The sequence below is a fragment of the Megascapheus bottae genome, chromosome 14 (genome assembly GCF_031878675.1).
Source record: "Megascapheus bottae isolate mThoBot1 chromosome 14, mThoBot2.hap1, whole genome shotgun sequence".
NCBI lineage: Eukaryota > Metazoa > Chordata > Mammalia > Rodentia > Geomyidae > Megascapheus > Megascapheus bottae.
The window spans coordinates 43,303,440-43,320,828 of NC_143522.1; the positions used below are offsets into that span (position 1 = coordinate 43,303,440).

General features: G+C 42.6%; 1 protein-coding gene across 1 annotated transcript in view; it reads left to right on the forward strand.

The window, feature by feature from the left end:
• Gng2 (G protein subunit gamma 2) overlaps positions 1 to 17,389 on the forward strand; it is a 92,698-nt gene that overhangs the window by 44,724 nt on the left and 30,585 nt on the right. The window lies entirely within an intron of this gene.

Consider the following 17,389-nt stretch of genomic DNA (forward strand, 5'->3'; position numbering starts at 1 on the left):
ACCACCACCACCACCACCACCACCATCACCACCACCACCACCACCTCCACCTCCACACCACCACCACCATCACCACCACCACCACCACCTCCACCACCACCACCACCACCATCACCACCACCACCACCACCTCCACCTCCACACCACCACCACCACCACCACCACCACCACCACCACCACCATCACCACCACCACCTCCACCTCCACACCACCACCACCACCACCACCACCACCACCACCACCATCACCACCACCACCACCACCTCCACCTCCACACCACCACCACCACCACCACCACCACCACCATCACCACCACCACCACCACCTCCACCTCCACACCACCACCACCACCACCACCACCACCACCACCACCACCACCATCACCACCACCACCACCACCTCCACCTCCACACCACCATCACCACCACCACCACCACCACCATCACCACCACCACCACCACCTCCACCTCCACACCACCACCACCACCACCACCACCACCACCACCACCACCACCACCTCCACCACCACCACCACCTCCACCTCCACCACCACCACCACCTCCACCTCCACACCACCACCACCACCACCACCACCACCACCACCTCCACCACCACCACCACCTCCACCTCCACACCACCACCACCACCACCACCCCCACACCACCACCACCACCACCCCCACACCACCACCACCACCAGTCCATGTGCTTGCTGGCCACTGGGCTGAAGGACTTTCCAGTCCACAACCTTCTCCCATGTTTCTCTACCCACAAGCTGGACAGTGGGTTCAGCCCACCAAGGACTGCCTGAGACCTCCGAAGCCTTCTTCCTGTATGCTAATTTCTTCCAGTGTTTTGTCACAGTGATGGAAAGCTGACTAACACACGTTTGAGCAGTGGTAAGTGGTACACCCTCATGTTTTAATCCGTTCTGTTTGAGATCAGGTCAAAGTGTGGTGTGAGGAGAGGCTTGGAAGTCTGAGATGTGTGAGATGGTGAGGCCCAGATGTGTTCGCTCAGTGAAGAGCTAGCAGATACAGAGCGAGCACCAGATTTGCTTCTGCCTTGGAGCCCTGCCTTGCTGCCAGGGACTTCTTTGGAAGGACAAAAGGCAAAAAGCCTCTCCTGTGATGTGGGACATTTTCTCATCAGCAGGCAGAACGGTGGCTTTCAGGTATTTGGGAATGGAGGCTGAGATTCTTAAGTAGGAAGAGTATTTCCCCTCTGGTTTAGATTCCAATCAAGGGCTCGGATTCTGTCTGTGGTATGGATTGACACTGTGTTTTGGTCAGGTGGATCTTGCTATTTATATTAATTTGACACTCTTTTAAGGGGAAAGTCCTACAGTATTAGAATCAAGGGTTAAAAAATTCACAATGTCCACATAGCCACCCTCAAAGAAATTATGATGACAAAAACGTCTGTCCGATATTAATGAAACAGATGAACTGACATTTAAAAGGCATCCAAGACAAGTGATTTGCCGGGACCACTAAGCTAGTTTGTACAAAATCTAGGGTTACAACCCCAGAATGGTTGAAGGGGGAAAAATATCCTTAAAGTCATTTCACTGAGTTTGTGCGAGGCTACCTCCTACCCTTCCCCTGGAAGAAATGACATTCCATCACTCAACATTCCCTGTGTAGCTAATGCCAAAGCATGAGGCTCCTTCCCCACAGACAAAATCCTCCAGCTGTCACTGACCGCTGTCCATCCAGTCTCCGGGAAGACCCTCACTAAGGATCGCTGAGGATGATTTGCAACAGTGCTTTGGCAGCGGAAGCTGGGGTGGAAACAGCCGCCCAGCCTAAGTTGCTCTGAAGGAAAAAAGATGACATGACATCGTCTCTTGTCCTAGGCAGAAGAGGAGTTCTGATTATAAAAGCTCATACACTCTTTGCTTTCCTTTTCTTTTTTCGTTCTTTCTCCTTCTGTCCTTTCTTTCCTTTCTTTTTTTTAAAACAGGGTCTTTTTGTGTATCCCAGGCTAGTCTTGAATTTTCAATAGTTCTGCCTCAGAATTCACTAACCATGCCTCACTATGCCCTTGCTTTTTTATTAAAAAAATTATTTTATTATTGGGGTGATGTAGAGAGGGATTACAGTTACATTCATCCGGTAATGGATACATTACTTCTTGAACATTGGTACCCCTTCCTGTGTTTTTCTCCCACTTTCCCTCCCCCAAACCCCTTCTTGCCCTTGCTTTCATACTGATTTTTTCTGTTGTTTGTTATATGCACACTGAGAAATACCCAGTATTTTATAAGTAAGTGATATTACTGACCAAGACCAATCCTAGAAATTAAATGTAGCAAATGACTCTGTATTATTAATGTGTTAATAAGACTTCAGTAAAATACATCAGACTCCATTTACTTCCTTGGGTGTTACCTGAGTGGAAAGTCAAGCAGTAATGTAGTTGAGACACAGGGCTGTTTGTTATTGCTCTACCGGTGATTATAAACAGCTGTTGCAATGGGGCCCTTGCCCATTTGTGACCATGCCAGTCCATCTCCCCCTGATGGATGCAGCTCATTTGCATGACTCATCTCCCATTCACTGACAACCCATGTGGATGCTGAAAATTGACCTTTCACCCAGGGCCTCTGGAAATGAAGACTCAGAAATCACAGAATCCTCCAGCAGCTCTGGCAACATTTGCTCTTCTCAGCCAGACAAAGGGTAGAGAAAAAAAATATACCAGGCATTAGTCCTACACATGAGCCTAAATCCCAGAAGTGCATGGGGGTGAGTAGAGTTGGTGAATGAATATACAGGTGTTAAAGTTGTGGCTGGGCACTGGTGGCTCACACTTATAATCCTAACTATTCAGAAAGCTGAGATGTAAAGATCAAGTTTCAAAGACAGCTAAGAGCAGAAAATTCCATAAGACTCTATCTCCAGCTAACCACCCAAAATAGCCAGAAGTGAAGGTGTGCCACAAATAATAAAGTGGCAGCTTTGAGCAAAAATAGCTAAGGAACAGGGCCCAGGCCCTAAGTTCAAGCACACACACACACACACACACACACACACACACACACACACACACACCTACCTGAAGGCAAGATTTACTTCTCTTTCCTACTCACTTTTGGTTCTATTTTCATAGAATTATCCCTTGGGATGAAATAATGCTGAAATCTTTTACCCACAAGCCTCCTTGTAGTTGCTATATCTGGCAGGTTAGGAACAAAGGATGGAGACTGGCATCAGGCACTGAGGATTGCCCTGCTGCCAGTTTGACAGACCAGTCTTAGGAGACTTGGTGCCTATGGAAAACCATTGAAGATAATAATACCTTCTTTCCTTGGTGGGGGGAGGGGTGGAGAATTACAATCCTCATTTTAAAATTCCCAGTAAAGGAAGCATCTATCTGGGAGATGCTTTCTATACAGAATCTGTTTCTACACAGACCAGCAGACACACTGCTCCCACCAGGCACAGCACTCGTTTCCCTTCACCTCAATACATAACCTCAGCTGCTCCGGCCAGGCATCATTTGAGGATATTTTAAAATTATCATTCTTTTGTGTGTCCTTCCTGTGGTCAAAATATTCTCATTCCTCCAGGCAGTGTCAGCTCTGCCAGTCCTGCCTTGGTGATAAGCAGGCTTGGTAAGCATGAGCCTGACAGATTCGTCCCCACTGTAAACAAAATGATTCTAGATGTGAGCTCCATTCTTGGCTCTGCTTCATGGAGGAAATGAAATGTTTTCACCAGAACGATCAGGCCTTGCCTGTTCTATGTTCTTACCTTGTTCTGTGTTCTCAAGTTTCCTACTGCAAATGCTAGTTCTCAGAGCAAGGGAACCAACATTTTTTGACCTTGTTCAGGTCACCAGATCTCTCTTTTGTTTCTTCATCTGCAACATCTGTTTCTGGTTTGCCTCTGAAGTGTTTCCTCCAAACAGAAGAAAATATAATCTGAGTCCTTGAAGCTAACCTTAACCTATGTTGGTGACCTAACACTAAATGGACTAAATGGAACCAACAAGCTCCAGAAATATCATGTAATGTTAGCATCAAATCCCCTAACCCATAGGGCAAGAGCACTGTTTAGAAACCAAAGGGAACCTGTTTCAAAGCCAACTGTCAGTAAGCTCCCATACCCCCTGTAGGCATTTTTTATGTCCAAAGTAGCTTAAGGTCCATCTACAAGTGATCAACAGAACCAGGTCCCCATCTCACACTTTTGGACAAAGGCACCATGTATGCTTGCATTCATTCACTCATTTACTCATTAATTCATGGTGTGACTAGCTACGGAGATTCATTCATTTTCCTGTAAGCCTGGCACTATGCCAATCACCAGCAATTCAGTAATAATGAAAGCAGCCTAATCTTCTGCTTTTATGGAGCCTATGATTTAGTGAGTGGTACCTGCAAATAATGCTAAAATATATGTCAGGTAGTAATGAATGATAATATAAATCAGGATAAGGAGATGGGAACTCGGGGAGAAGGGGTGTTCCTAGGGATGTGAAGGCCAGCAAAGCCTCCAAGTTGGTGTTTGAGGAGACACCTGACTAAAGTGAGAGAGTAAATTAGATCAATATTCCAAACAAAAGCATCAGGAGCTCCAAAGCCTTGGAGAGGAACATTCAAGAACTAGCAAGTTATTCATTGGATGGGTAAATAAGGACAGAGGCGACAGTAAATCAGAGATACACACACACACACACACACACACACACACACACACACACACACACACTATCATACCTTATCAGTCAGAGCTTGAAGAAAATTTGAAGGACTTGTACTTTGGCACTGCCATTAGAGTTGAACAGAAGGCCAATATAATTCTAAAATAACTTTTAAAACAACACTCTGGTTGCTATGTAAAGAATAGACGGAGCTATTGAGGTTACTGAGATATCTACTCAGGAAACTGAGATGCAAAGAATCTCAATTCAAAATTAGCCTGGGCAGAAAAGTCTGCAAGACTTTATTTCCAAGTAACAGCAAAAGCCAAGGAGGGGAACTACAAAAGATTGGAGAGGACAGTAAGACAAGAATCCAAAAGGACTAAAGATGACAAATGCTGGCAAGGACATAGAAAAATTAGTAGAAGACTTACTCAACTTGGTGGGAATGCAAAATGCTGTAGGCATTATGAAGCTTCCTTAGAAAATTAAAAATAGAGGCTGGGAGTTTGGCCTAGTGGTAGAGTGCTTGCCTAGCCTGCACGAAGATCTGGGTTTGATTCCTTGGTACCACAAAAAAAGAAAGAAAATTAAAAATAAGTCAAATTCATTAATACATGTCTATAGTTCCAGCTACTGAGGAGGCTACGGCAGGAGGATTGCCTTGAGCATACATATTCTAGGCAACATGGTGCGATCTCCTTTACAAAAAGAAAACAATGGGGGAGAGGTTGATCCACAATCCTATCTCTGAGCATATATCCCAAAGAATGGAAAGCAGGACATGTGCACTCCAGTTCAATAGCAGCACTATTTGCATTAAACCCAAAGTAAAAGCATCCCAAGTATCCATTGACAAATGCATGGATAAATCATGATGTGTGACTGAGTACCACCTGTAAACCTAGCTGTTCAGGAGGCTGAGATCTAGGGATCAAGGTTCAAAGCCAGCCTGGGCAGGAAAGTTTGTGAGATTTTTATCTCCAATTAACCACCAGAAAACCAGAAGTGGTGCTTTGGCTCAAAGTGGTAGAGTGCTAGCCTTGCTGAAAAGCTCAGGGATAGCACTCAGGCCCTGAGTTCAAGCTCCATGACTAATAATATTTTTATGGTATGTGTATCTATGAGGAAGATCATTTCATCTATTTTTTTTAAAAAAGAAGAAGAATATCCTGTTATGTTGCAGCATAAGTAAATCTTGAATCATAAATGAGCTAAATCAACCACAAAAGACATTATAGTGTATGACTCTACTTTTCACTAAAGTAGTAAATTCATAGACACATGAAGTAGAATTGTGGTTGACAAAAGAAGAAAAGAGTAATGTTAGTGAAGCCAAGAGGCGGAAGTGTTTAAGGAAAGGGATGGAACCTATCGTGTTATATGGTGCTAGACGATTCAAAGAGAGCAGGTTTGAACCCTAGCCATTAATAAAGGTTATCTATGAGGAAAATAAAGTATTTGCAGGAGTGATCAAGTCTCTTGATACAGGATGATTGTCCAGGTGGACCCTAAATCCAATAATAAACATTCATTATGTTCATGCATAAATACACGTCCTGAGGAACATAAACACTCACTTCTTGATGCTGCTAATTTTTTTAGGAAAACAAGAAATGTTATCAGCTGGAAATGAGGATGGGGAGGAAGGAAGGATTGAGGGGATAGGTAGAGAAGATTGAGGAGAGAAGAGATGGTGTGAAAAAGTCATTAGAAAATGACTAAGGAATTGTGCACAGAAGGCTAAATCCATAGGAAGTTAACGTCTGGGGGGGTGAAAGATTTTATTAACACTGATTATTACATCATATTTCAAATGTCATGTTTAACAAACAAGTATTCAAGAAGGGACTCTCTATATGCAATCACTGGCACCTAGATTTTAGAACAATTAAAATTAAGCTCAGGGTTTGTATGTCATAGATACATATCAATCTATATAACATTGTCTATAGAGTATATATTCCATCATAGATTTTTATGTCTATGTAGTTATGATTATATCTCAAAGACCAAATATTGAGTACCAAATTGGGTACCCAAATATTGAGTCATCGCTCTTGTACTCTTTGGATCTAATATCCACGTACTAAGGATACCATGCCCCTTTTGTTCCTTTGGTTTTGACTTATCTCACTCAGCATGATTCACTCTAGTTTCATCCACTTCCCCGCGAATGCCATTATTTTATCTAGTCTGTTGGCTATGTAGAATATATCTATATCTATATTTATATATATCACTTTTTTGTATCCATTCATCTGCAGTATGGCATCTGGGTTGTTTCCATCTCTTGGCTATTGTGAATAGTGCAGAGATGAACATGGCAGAGCAGGTGTCCTTATCATATCCTGGGTTATGATGCTCAGGGTAGATGCCCAGAAGTGGTATGGCGGGATCGTAGGAAAGGTCTATTTTCAGTTTTTTTAAAGAAACTTCCAAAGTGCCTTCCAAAGTGGCTGAACTTGTTTGCAATCCTACCAGCAATGCAGTAGGGTTCCTCTTTCTCCACAACCCCGCCAGCATTTATCCTTGTCTCAGTTCAGAATCTTGGTCATTCTAATTGGGGTAAGGTGGTATCTTTATTTGCATTTCCTTTATGGCCATGGATGATGCACATTTTCTCACATGTTTGTTTGGGTTTTTTTTTTTTTTTGCCATTTTAACCTCTTACTTTGATAAGTCTCTCTTTAGTTCCCTTGCCCATTTAGTGATTGGCTTGTTGGGTTGGGGGGAGGAATAGTTTCTTGAGTTCCCTGTAGATATTGAATATTAAGTATTTGTCTGATGTATTATTGGTAAAGATCTGTTTCCAGTTAGTTGGCTGTCTTTCTAGTTTAGTAGCTATGCTTTTATCTGTGCAGAAACTTTTTATTTTTAGGTAGTCCCATTTATTGAGTCTCTCTCCTGTCTGTTGTGACTCTGGGACTCTGTTCAGGAGGTTTTTGCCTGTGCCTATGAGTTCCAGTGTCTCTCCTACTCTTATCATGTAGCAGTTTCAGGGTCAGGTCTAATATTGAGGTCTTTGATCCATTTTGAATGAATGCTTGTACATGGTGAAAGGCTGGGATCAATTTTTAATTTTCTGCATGTGACTGCCCAGTTTTCCCAGCACCAATAATTGAATAGGCTGTGTTTGTTCCACTGTATATCTCTGGCTCCTTTGTCAAATATAAGTTGACTATAGGTATATGATTTTATTTCTGGATCTTCTGTTCTGTTCTGTTGATCTTGTGGTCTATTTCTGTGCCAATACAATGCTGGTTTTGTTATTATGGCTCTATAGTAGAGTTTGAAGACTGGTATTGTAATACAACCTGCATTGCTCTTTTTGCCTGGAATTCCTTTGGCTATTCTAGGTCTTTTGTTGTTCCATATGAACCCTTGGATTACACCTTCTATTTCAGTAAAGAATGTCTTTGGGATTTTGATGGGGATTTCATTGAAAATGTGTATCAATTTTGGTAGTATGGCCATTTTCACTATGTTGGTTCTCCCTGTCCATGAGCATGGGATTTCTTTCCATTTCTTGGTATCCTCTTTAATTCCTTTTTTAGGGTTTTAAAGTTTTCATTGAATAATTCCTTTATATCTTTGGTTAAGTTAATGACTAAATATTTTACTCTTTTGGTGGCAATTGCAAATGGGATCATTTTCTTGATTTCTCCTGTTTGCATATTGTTGGCATACAGAAAACTACTGATTTTTGAAGGTTGTTTTTGTATCCTGCCACTTTGCTAAAGTGCTTTATTAGTTCTCAGAGTTTTGGAGTGAAGTTTATTGGATTACTCAGGTAAAGGATCATGTCATCTGTGAATAGGGATAGTTTAATTTCGTCTTTCCTTATGTGGATCCCTTTGATGTCCTTTTCTTGCCTTCTTGCTCTGGCTAAGGGTTCCAGTACTATATTGAAGAGAAGTGGAGAGAGTGGGCATCCCTGTCTAGTTCCTGATTTTAAGGTGAATGGTTCCAGTCTTTCACCATTTAGTATAATACTGGCTGTAGGTTTTTCACATATGACTTTCACTATTTTGAGGAATGTACTTTTTATTCCTATTTTTTCTAGTGCTTTCAACATGAATGGATGTTGTATTTTGTCAAATGCCTTCTCAGCATCCAGAGAAATTATCATATGATTCTTATCCTTAGCTCTATTGATGTGATGTATTACATTGATTGATTTGCAAATATTAAACCAGCCTTGCATCTGTGGGATGAAGCCTACTTGGTCATAGTGTTTAATTTTTTTAAATTTGTTTCTGGATTCTGTAGGCTAGTATTTTATTGAGGAGTTTTTCATCTGTGTTCTTTAGAGAGATAGGTCTGTAGTTTTCCTTTTTTGTTGAGTCTTTCCCTGGTTTGGGGATGAGTGTAATATTAGCTTCATAAAATGAGTTTGGGGGCCCGGGAGTTTGGCCTAGCAGTTAAAGTGCTTGACTAGCATGCACAAAGACCCGGGTTCGATTCCTCGGTATCCCACATACACAACCAAGCCGGAAGTGGCAGAGACGAGACACAACCAAACCGGAAAAGTGGCAGAGACGAGACTGCGACGGCGACAGAGAGCGAAAGAAGCGAGCTGAGCTGAAGTGAACAGAGCCCAACCGAGTGGTGGCCGGAGCGAGCGGGGCCGGAGCCAGCGGGGCCAGAGTGAGAAGGGGCGGGAGCAAGCAGAGCCAGGAGCAAGCGAGAGCTGGCCGGGCCGGAGCGAGCGGGGCCAGAGCAAGCCAGGAGCAGGGCCGGGCCGGAGCGAGCGGGGCCAGAAAGAGAAAGGGGCCAAAAAAAAAAACAAAAAAAAAAACAAAAAAACGAGTTTGGCATGACTCCTTCTGCTTCTGTTTATTGGAAGAGTTTCAAGAGTATAGTTATGAATTCATCTTGAAAATCTTGTAGAATTCCATAGTGAAACCGTCTGGACTTGGGCTCTTTTTGGCTAGCATTTCACTGATTGCTTCCACTATCTCATTGTATGAAATCAGTTTGTTCGGTTGACTTACCTCTTCTTGGTTCAATGTGGGTAGCCTATGTTTATTTTAAAAAACCATCCATTTCTACTAAATGTTCCTGTTTCTTTGAATATAGGCCCTGGAAGTACTAATTCATAATGGACTGAATTTCTTGAATGTTAGTCGTGATTGTTCCCATAGGATCACTAATCTTGTTTATTTGAGTCTCCCTCTCCTTTTTTAAAATTTGTCTGGGGGTTTTTAGTGAGGCACCCAACCCTGCTCTACTGTGCCCACTGCCTCCTCCATCACCTCGACCCCTAGTTGCTCCAGAATCGATTGAGAAGTACATGCAGTCAGGACTGGAGACTTGATCAGACTGTGAGATGAAGAAAGAAAGGGGCCAGGTTCCTGGAAGGGACAAGGCTGACCGTACCATACATTAAATGACAGAATCTGAGCCAGATACACAGACAGAACTGTGACGGTTTTGAAGGAAAGAGAAAAGGCAGCATGCTCAAAAGATTGGAATCCTAGTGGAATTAAAGAATGGTGAGAATCATGGCTCACTGAAAAGCCAGGAATCAGATTGTCTCAGATGGAAGAATTTAAAATTTCCCTTTTAAACTGGGATCCTTATGGTCTTAGAGCTTTACTGAAGGCTTATCCACTGTCCTGGTATATTTAATTTTGGAATATGGCCTTAAACTTAACTGTGATGAGAAAGTCCCAGGGCTTCAGAATTCACTAACACAGCAAGGGGAAGAAAACTAAGTCAGAGCTAGGAAACAACCAACACAAAGAACTGAAAAGGAATCAGCGATCATATCAGGAGTCAGGGTTAAAAGGACCTTAACACTCTCACCGACAAGAAAGGAAACTGAGCCCCAGAGAGGATGAGATGACTTTCATGATCACTCAGCAAAGCTGAAAATCAAATCTAGACCTCCAGCCTCAGAACCCTGTGCCACCCTGTGGCACCCCACATCCCAGCTCTCTTTGTAAATGTCTTAAGTTCTGAACCTTGGGGGTACCCGGACTGTCCATCCCTTGCTAAGCAGCCTCTTAGTTCTGCTACTACACCATAATATCTTTCCCTTCAAATTCCCACTGAAAAATATCACACTTATAAAAGAGAAATGTCCTCTAAAAAGATTCTCTGGAGACACACACAATTATCTGTTTCAACTTCTGCACAACATCAAACCTAGTTTATTAAAAAGAAGAGACCTGCTTAACAAATACTATTCACACACTAATTAGAATACCTTTGTAGTCAAATTTGCAGGTTTTTTTTTTTTTTACAGTTTTCATAAAAGAGTACAGAAAAAGAAATCTGAAGTTTGGAAACATGGAGCCCAATTTTTTTCATGTTAACCTATCAGAACATGTCACCATTATTCCGTGAGCACCACGCTGTTGCTGAAGGGGTTTAGTAGGGATTTTAAAAGCCATTCAAGAAACAGAAAAAAGCTCCATCTACCCAGGTATCTAAAATCTGAGTGTCTCTCCTGGATTTTGATACCAGTGTATAGTTATGTTTTCTAAGGCAATTCATAGAATCATTCGGTCGTTTGGAGTTCCTTTACCTGGGAACACTGGGTCACGTTTAGTGGGTTTCAAATGCCTTATATTTCGCCCTGGTTCAAAGTCAGTGGCATACATTTATTTACTGAGGAGCCTTTTTCTAACTTGACATTGCTAGGAAAAAAAAGTCCTCTATCCAGTTCTGGAGAGGATCTTGTTTCAGGACTTCTTAGGGATGGATGAGAAACTGGAACCAAACTCAAGCCCATACCCCATTGGCCTCCATACTTTGGGGGAGACTTTTCTAAACCTGCTTCTCAAAATTTCTTTTATCAGTGCTGGTAAGAGAAAGTCCTGTTTGGGGGCAGTTGAAAGACAGCATCTGAACTTCCTGTAACCTTGAGACTTGAGAATTCCATCAACTCCGTGGTCTAAATAAGGTCGATCCAGGTTTTAGTCTTGGCTAACTGCTCTTCCTAAGTGAAGACCTCCTTCACAGAGCAGGCTAGGAAGAAAGAAGAGAGCAGTCGAGCGGTTCACTAGCTCCTTACACTAGTACCTGAAAACATGGTGCTATCACCAGCACATAGACACAATTGTCAACCTGTTGTACCCACAACCTGCAGTAGGTGAGTGCTACACAACAAACAGAATAGTATGAGTATCCCTCACGCAGCATTCTTGGGACAAGTGGTGTTTAGGATTTGGGAATCTTTGCATGCATCTGTGAGATAGCTTGGGGAAGGGCATGTGAGTCACAAGCACAGAATTCCTTTCTGTTTCATCGCACCTTAGACACATAGCCTGAAGGTAATTTTAGGCACCACTCGTGTCACACCTGTGTTCTGACTATGACCTGTCACAGGAGATCAGGTGTGTAGTTCTCCATCTGTATGGTATCCTGGCATTAAAGAAAATGGCACATTTTGGAACACTTTCAGATTTCAGATTAGGAATGCTCACCCTGTTTCTGTAAGAGGAATTCCTGGCCCCCAAGTCAACGCTTCCAATAAGTTTCCTTCATCCTCTGGACAAGACAGGGTCCAGTCCCACCAGTCTAGGGAAATTCAGAATCCGCAAGGGCACAAGTTGTCTACACTTGTACTTTAGGACATTGTAAAAAGAGGAGGAGGAGGAGGAAGAGGAGGACGAGGAGGAGAAGAAGGAGGAGGAAGAGCGGGAATAAAGGAAGGAAGGAAGCTGGGCACTAGTGACTCAATCTAAAGATTGTGGTTCAAAGCCTATCCAGGCAGGAAAGTCTGTGAGACTTTTATCTCCAATTAACCACCAGAAAATCAGTGTCTCAAAGCAGTGGAGCACTAGCCTTGAGCAAAAGAATTCAGGGATGATACCCAGACCCTGAGTTCAAGCCCCATGACCAACACCAATACCATCACCAACATAAAATATCTGTCCTATTCCTTCCTTCTGTCCTTCTTCTCTTCCTGCCTTCCCTTTTCCCCTTTTTTCCTGCCTTTCTCCTTTCCTTCTTTTCTTTCTTTCTTTTTCTTTTTTTGTTTCAGTACTAGGACTTAAATGCACAGTGTTTCTCACCCTCACTAGGCCTTTTTGCTCAAGGGTGTTGCACTACCATTTGAGCCACACCTCCACTTCTAGCTTTTTGCTGAGGAGATAAAAGTCTCACAGATTGTTCTGCCTGGGCTAACTTCAAACCACAATTCTCAAATCTCAGGCTGAGAGATCCTGGCAATGGTTAGAAAAAATGGCAAGAGAGATGATCTACTCTATTCTTATATATTGCTTCCCAGGAATGTAGAGGTATTCAAAGACTAGATAAGATGAATGCGAGTTTGGAGGTACCCTTTTGGAGGGCATGCTATGTTAGCCATCATAAGCAATCTGCATCAGGAGGTTCTGTGTGGTGAGTGAATGGGAGGCACAGCTGAGGCCCTGCTCATCTTCACAGGTGGAACACATTTCCTGAGCTTCTAATATGTAGAGCTGGAGTCAGGTGGACTGTGGAAGACTTTGACTTATTTTAACATATTTATTGACCATCCACTGTAAACACCACAGTCACTAAGTGTACATTGCATGAAGGAGAGACTGATGATCATTCATTTAATATTATAGTGTGTTACAGATTGTTGTACTTGACTTTAAAGCTTAAGTCCTTTGATACGACTGTTTGGGGCATTACAATATTATCAGATGTCACAGATGACCATTGGAATGGAAAAGTATCACAGTACTTTAGGATTTACTTTTTTCCATATGCATGTATTTGATTTTTAATTTCTTTTATATGTATGTATTTTGTAAAGTTTCCAAATGATATTCTGTGTATTATTTTCCTATAAATGAGGTACTAATAAAACATATACTATTTTAAGTTTTAAAAAAAAGATTGTTGTACTGCATTGCAGGGAATATTCATTCAGAGTGATGTGCTTGAGAATGGCAGGAATTAGAGGGAGGACATCTAGGTGATTTGCTCCACAGGAATCTTGACATTTGAACCTAGGCTGGAAGGAGAAGAGAAACAGGTACAGGCAGTATTAAACAGAGACAGGCAGTGCTGCAAGTAGAGACGACAACCTATGTAAAGGCCTTTGCGCAAGATAACAGACACACTCACAATTATTTGGGAAATTAAGTGGTAGGCTTAAAGAATATCTGTTAGATAAATAGCCACACTAAATAAGGATAACCAAAACCAACAGAGAAGTACCTTGGATTCTCCCACACAGGCTCCTTGGATGTCAGAGTCTCAAGAGGCTTGTGCAGGTTACTCTGAGCCTGGGGAAGTTTTCTCAGAGGGCAAGAGACTAGGGCTGAGATCGAACACACTCTATGTGTGAGAAGTAAAAGACAGTGGACTAAGCCATGGCCACTGTGAACCTGAGCTGTACTGGGAGAAAAGAAAACGAGGTGATTTGGCTAAGGTCAAAGCAGCAACAGGAGCCAGAGCCAGCAGTGCTGGCCAGATCAGATTGCTTACTGTATGTGGTATGCTGGGCTTTTGCATAAGGGATATAGGCCTAAGGCGAAAGAGCAAGGCAGCCAGTTACTCAAGCCTCCGATGCTAGCTAGGCTTGCAAGTTTGTTCAATGACTATAGGAAACCTTTTCAGACACCATATGTGGACATGGGTTTTTCCCTCCGGAAGACAACAATGAGAGACAGGGCCTTCCTAGAATTATTGAGGAGGCCCACACTGTTCTCACAGCTGCTCCACTCGGCAGCTGGTTTCCTTAGCAACTTAGTGGGACACATGCATGTTCCTTCTGGCTCACACACATTAAATACTTGATCGATCTTTGCTAATCTTGAGTTACAATTGATTTTCAAACGATCGCTATATCTCTAAGAGGTGGTCAGAAATCTCAAAAGTAGATGCAAAAGTCTATACATCCTTTCCTGAAAACAAAATGATTGAAGGGTAGGGGAGGGAAAGGGGGTCAAAGACATGAGAAAGGTTATCAAGGTTCGAGGAGTAAAGCACCTATTACCTGACGAATGTAGTTGTAACTCCTCTATACATTGTCCCAATAATAAAATACAATAAAAATGTTTCCTTTCTCGCTTTGGATTGCTTAAGTTGCTATTGCCTAAAGGGTTTTGTACCCTTTTATACCAATCCTGGACCACGAACTTAGGGCTTGGGCACTGACTTCTGAACATTTATTTTGCTCAAGACTAGTGCTCTTCCACTTGAATGACAGCTCTACTTCCAACTTTTTAGTGATTAATTGAAGGTAGAGCCTCATGAACTTTCCTGCCCAGAATGACTTCAAACCACAGTCTTCAGATCTCAGCCTTCTGCGTGGCTTATATTACATCCATGTGCCACTAGCATCTGGCTTTTTTAAAAATTTTTTTTTGCCAGTCCTGGGACTTCAACTCAGGGCCTGGCACTGTCCTTGAGCTTTCTCAAGGCTAGAACTCTACCACTTGAGCCTCAGCACTATGTCTGGCTTTTTTCTGTGTATGTGGACCAAGGAATCGAATCCAGGGCTTCATGAATGGTAGGCAAGCACTCTACCACTAGGCCATGCTCCCAGCCCCTGTTTAAGTTTTTAATAAAGTCATAATTAAATGTGTACACAGGCTTTTTCCTTTGCCCTTCTTAGTCCCATGGTTCCTTTTCTGCGTTCTTAGTTGTAAGGAATAAATATTCGTGTCATAGTTTTAGGCCACAGTATTTAATAATTGTTCAGTAATGGTGTTGGTCCTTTTCTGTCTCTTGTAGCACTCCATAATATATAGTGTGCTGTCTCAAATAATTAGGCACACACAGGTGCAATTTTCACTTTATGGCTAAACAACTGAGGCCTAAAGAGGCTAAGTGATTTTTCCATTCTAACATAGCTGAGAGTTTTCATGCTGACTAGAATCCAGCTCTTCTGTCTCCTATTGCATGCTTCTTCCTTCTGTGCCATCTGTCAGTTGCATCTGTGGGAATACCCAGATCATAATACAGTGATGAAAACTAAACCTGAATGGAAGAGCTCCAGTTCCTATCTGGGGAGCTCAGCACTTCTGCTTTCCACTGGATTTGCATCATTTTGTAATCTGATAGGATTGTTGGAGCTAGGGTGAGGAGGTTCAGCCAGCAAAGTCTCCCGAACACTAGAAGACTCTTCAGGTTGGAGATCTGAGGAGTAAATCCTGGTTTAATACAGATTGAAGCAGCAGGTTCTTACAAACGATCACACAATAGGTAATCTCCCAAGGAAGCAGAAGGCCACTGCCTGACACCTCTCTGGAGCCTGCTGTCACAGAGCAGTAGACTTCCGGAGGTTAACAGAGCCATTTCTATGGAAACTAGCTTGTTATTCCTCTTTTATTGGAACCCCACTGGTTCATGATCGGGGCTTCCTCCTCCCCTCTGGAGTGAACAAAGGCTGCTTTGCATCTAACAATAATGCCAATACCCATTTATGGACAAGAGCCACGTCCTTCTCCTCCGAAGCACAGATAAAAACAGAAATCTTACAGTGTCATTTTAAAGTTGCAACCCAGCCTATTCACTTCTTTCATTTTGCAAAAGCCATGAAATTCATGACTTTGAAGTCAACATTTTTCAAGGCTGTGATTTTTTTTCTTTTTTTTCTTCTTTGTCTTCATTTTTTTTTGTCAAAGTCATGAAATGGAGCTAACCCATGACCCCCTTTCCGAGAGAAAAGCTAACTTTTATAGAGGTTAATGCTTTCAAAAACAGCATTTTATTGGAAAGCAGAGAGCTGTCATTTCCAATCATGGTTTCTGGTGATGAGATTTTGCAGGGAAGCCCAGCTTTGCATTCCTCCCGACGCAGCACAGCTTCCTATTGACTTGAGGAAAGGCAGACCAGATCTGGTCTTTTCTCTCCTTTGGTAAGTGGCAGCTTCCCTCATAAACCACATGCAAATAGGGAGGATATGCGATTGACAGGTTGCTTCTTTGTTTATTTTTTTTTCCTTTTTGGCTCAAGAGCCAAGTTTGGCTGTTGGGCTAATGCATATAAAAGAAGCAATGCAATAGCCCCCTTCCTGAAGCTACACAGACCCACAGCCATTTGTGGATGGGGGGGGGGGTGAGTAGTTATGTGGTGTTTGGGAAAATGATTAAACATGTACCATATAGACTCCTGATTAAGATCAGGCTGGTGCCTCTGGAAGTGTGACTTAGGAAGAGCTGAAAGAACATCTTTCCCTGGGGAGAGTTTCTTGGAAACACTTCTCAGTGCTGTGTGGTTTTCATCTAAGCCTCAGTTTCCTCCAACATGGGAGATGCACTCTCTTCCCCTGCCTTGTTGTGTGACTTAAATACAGTCATGCTTGAAATCAATTGGCCAGGTTCCTGGTACATGGTGAGCTCTTGGTCTACAGGCTAATGCATTTGCATGAGTTCCTAGGGCCCTGGTGAAAGAACAGAGCTTTGGCTTCTAAAATCAAATTCTCAGAAATAAGGAACGCTGAAAGGTAGAGAGGGAGGAGAGAGAAAAGGAAAGGTTCCTGCTTTGGTTTATTTTTTTGTTTGTTCTGTTTTTGTGGGTCATGGAGCTTGAATTTAAGACCTGTCCAGGGGAGCTATCCCCAAGCTGTTTTGCTCAAGGCTCGTGTTCTACCACGTTGAACTACGGCTCTACCTCCAGTTTTCTGGTGGTTAATTGGAGTTAAGAAATTCACAGACGATTGGTTGGCTGGAATTAAAAATTAAAAGAGTAGGCCTGGGAGTTTGGCCTAGTGTGATTGTACTCTTGCATGCACAAAGACCAGGGTTCAATTGCTCTGTACCACAAACATAGAAAAAAGCCACTAA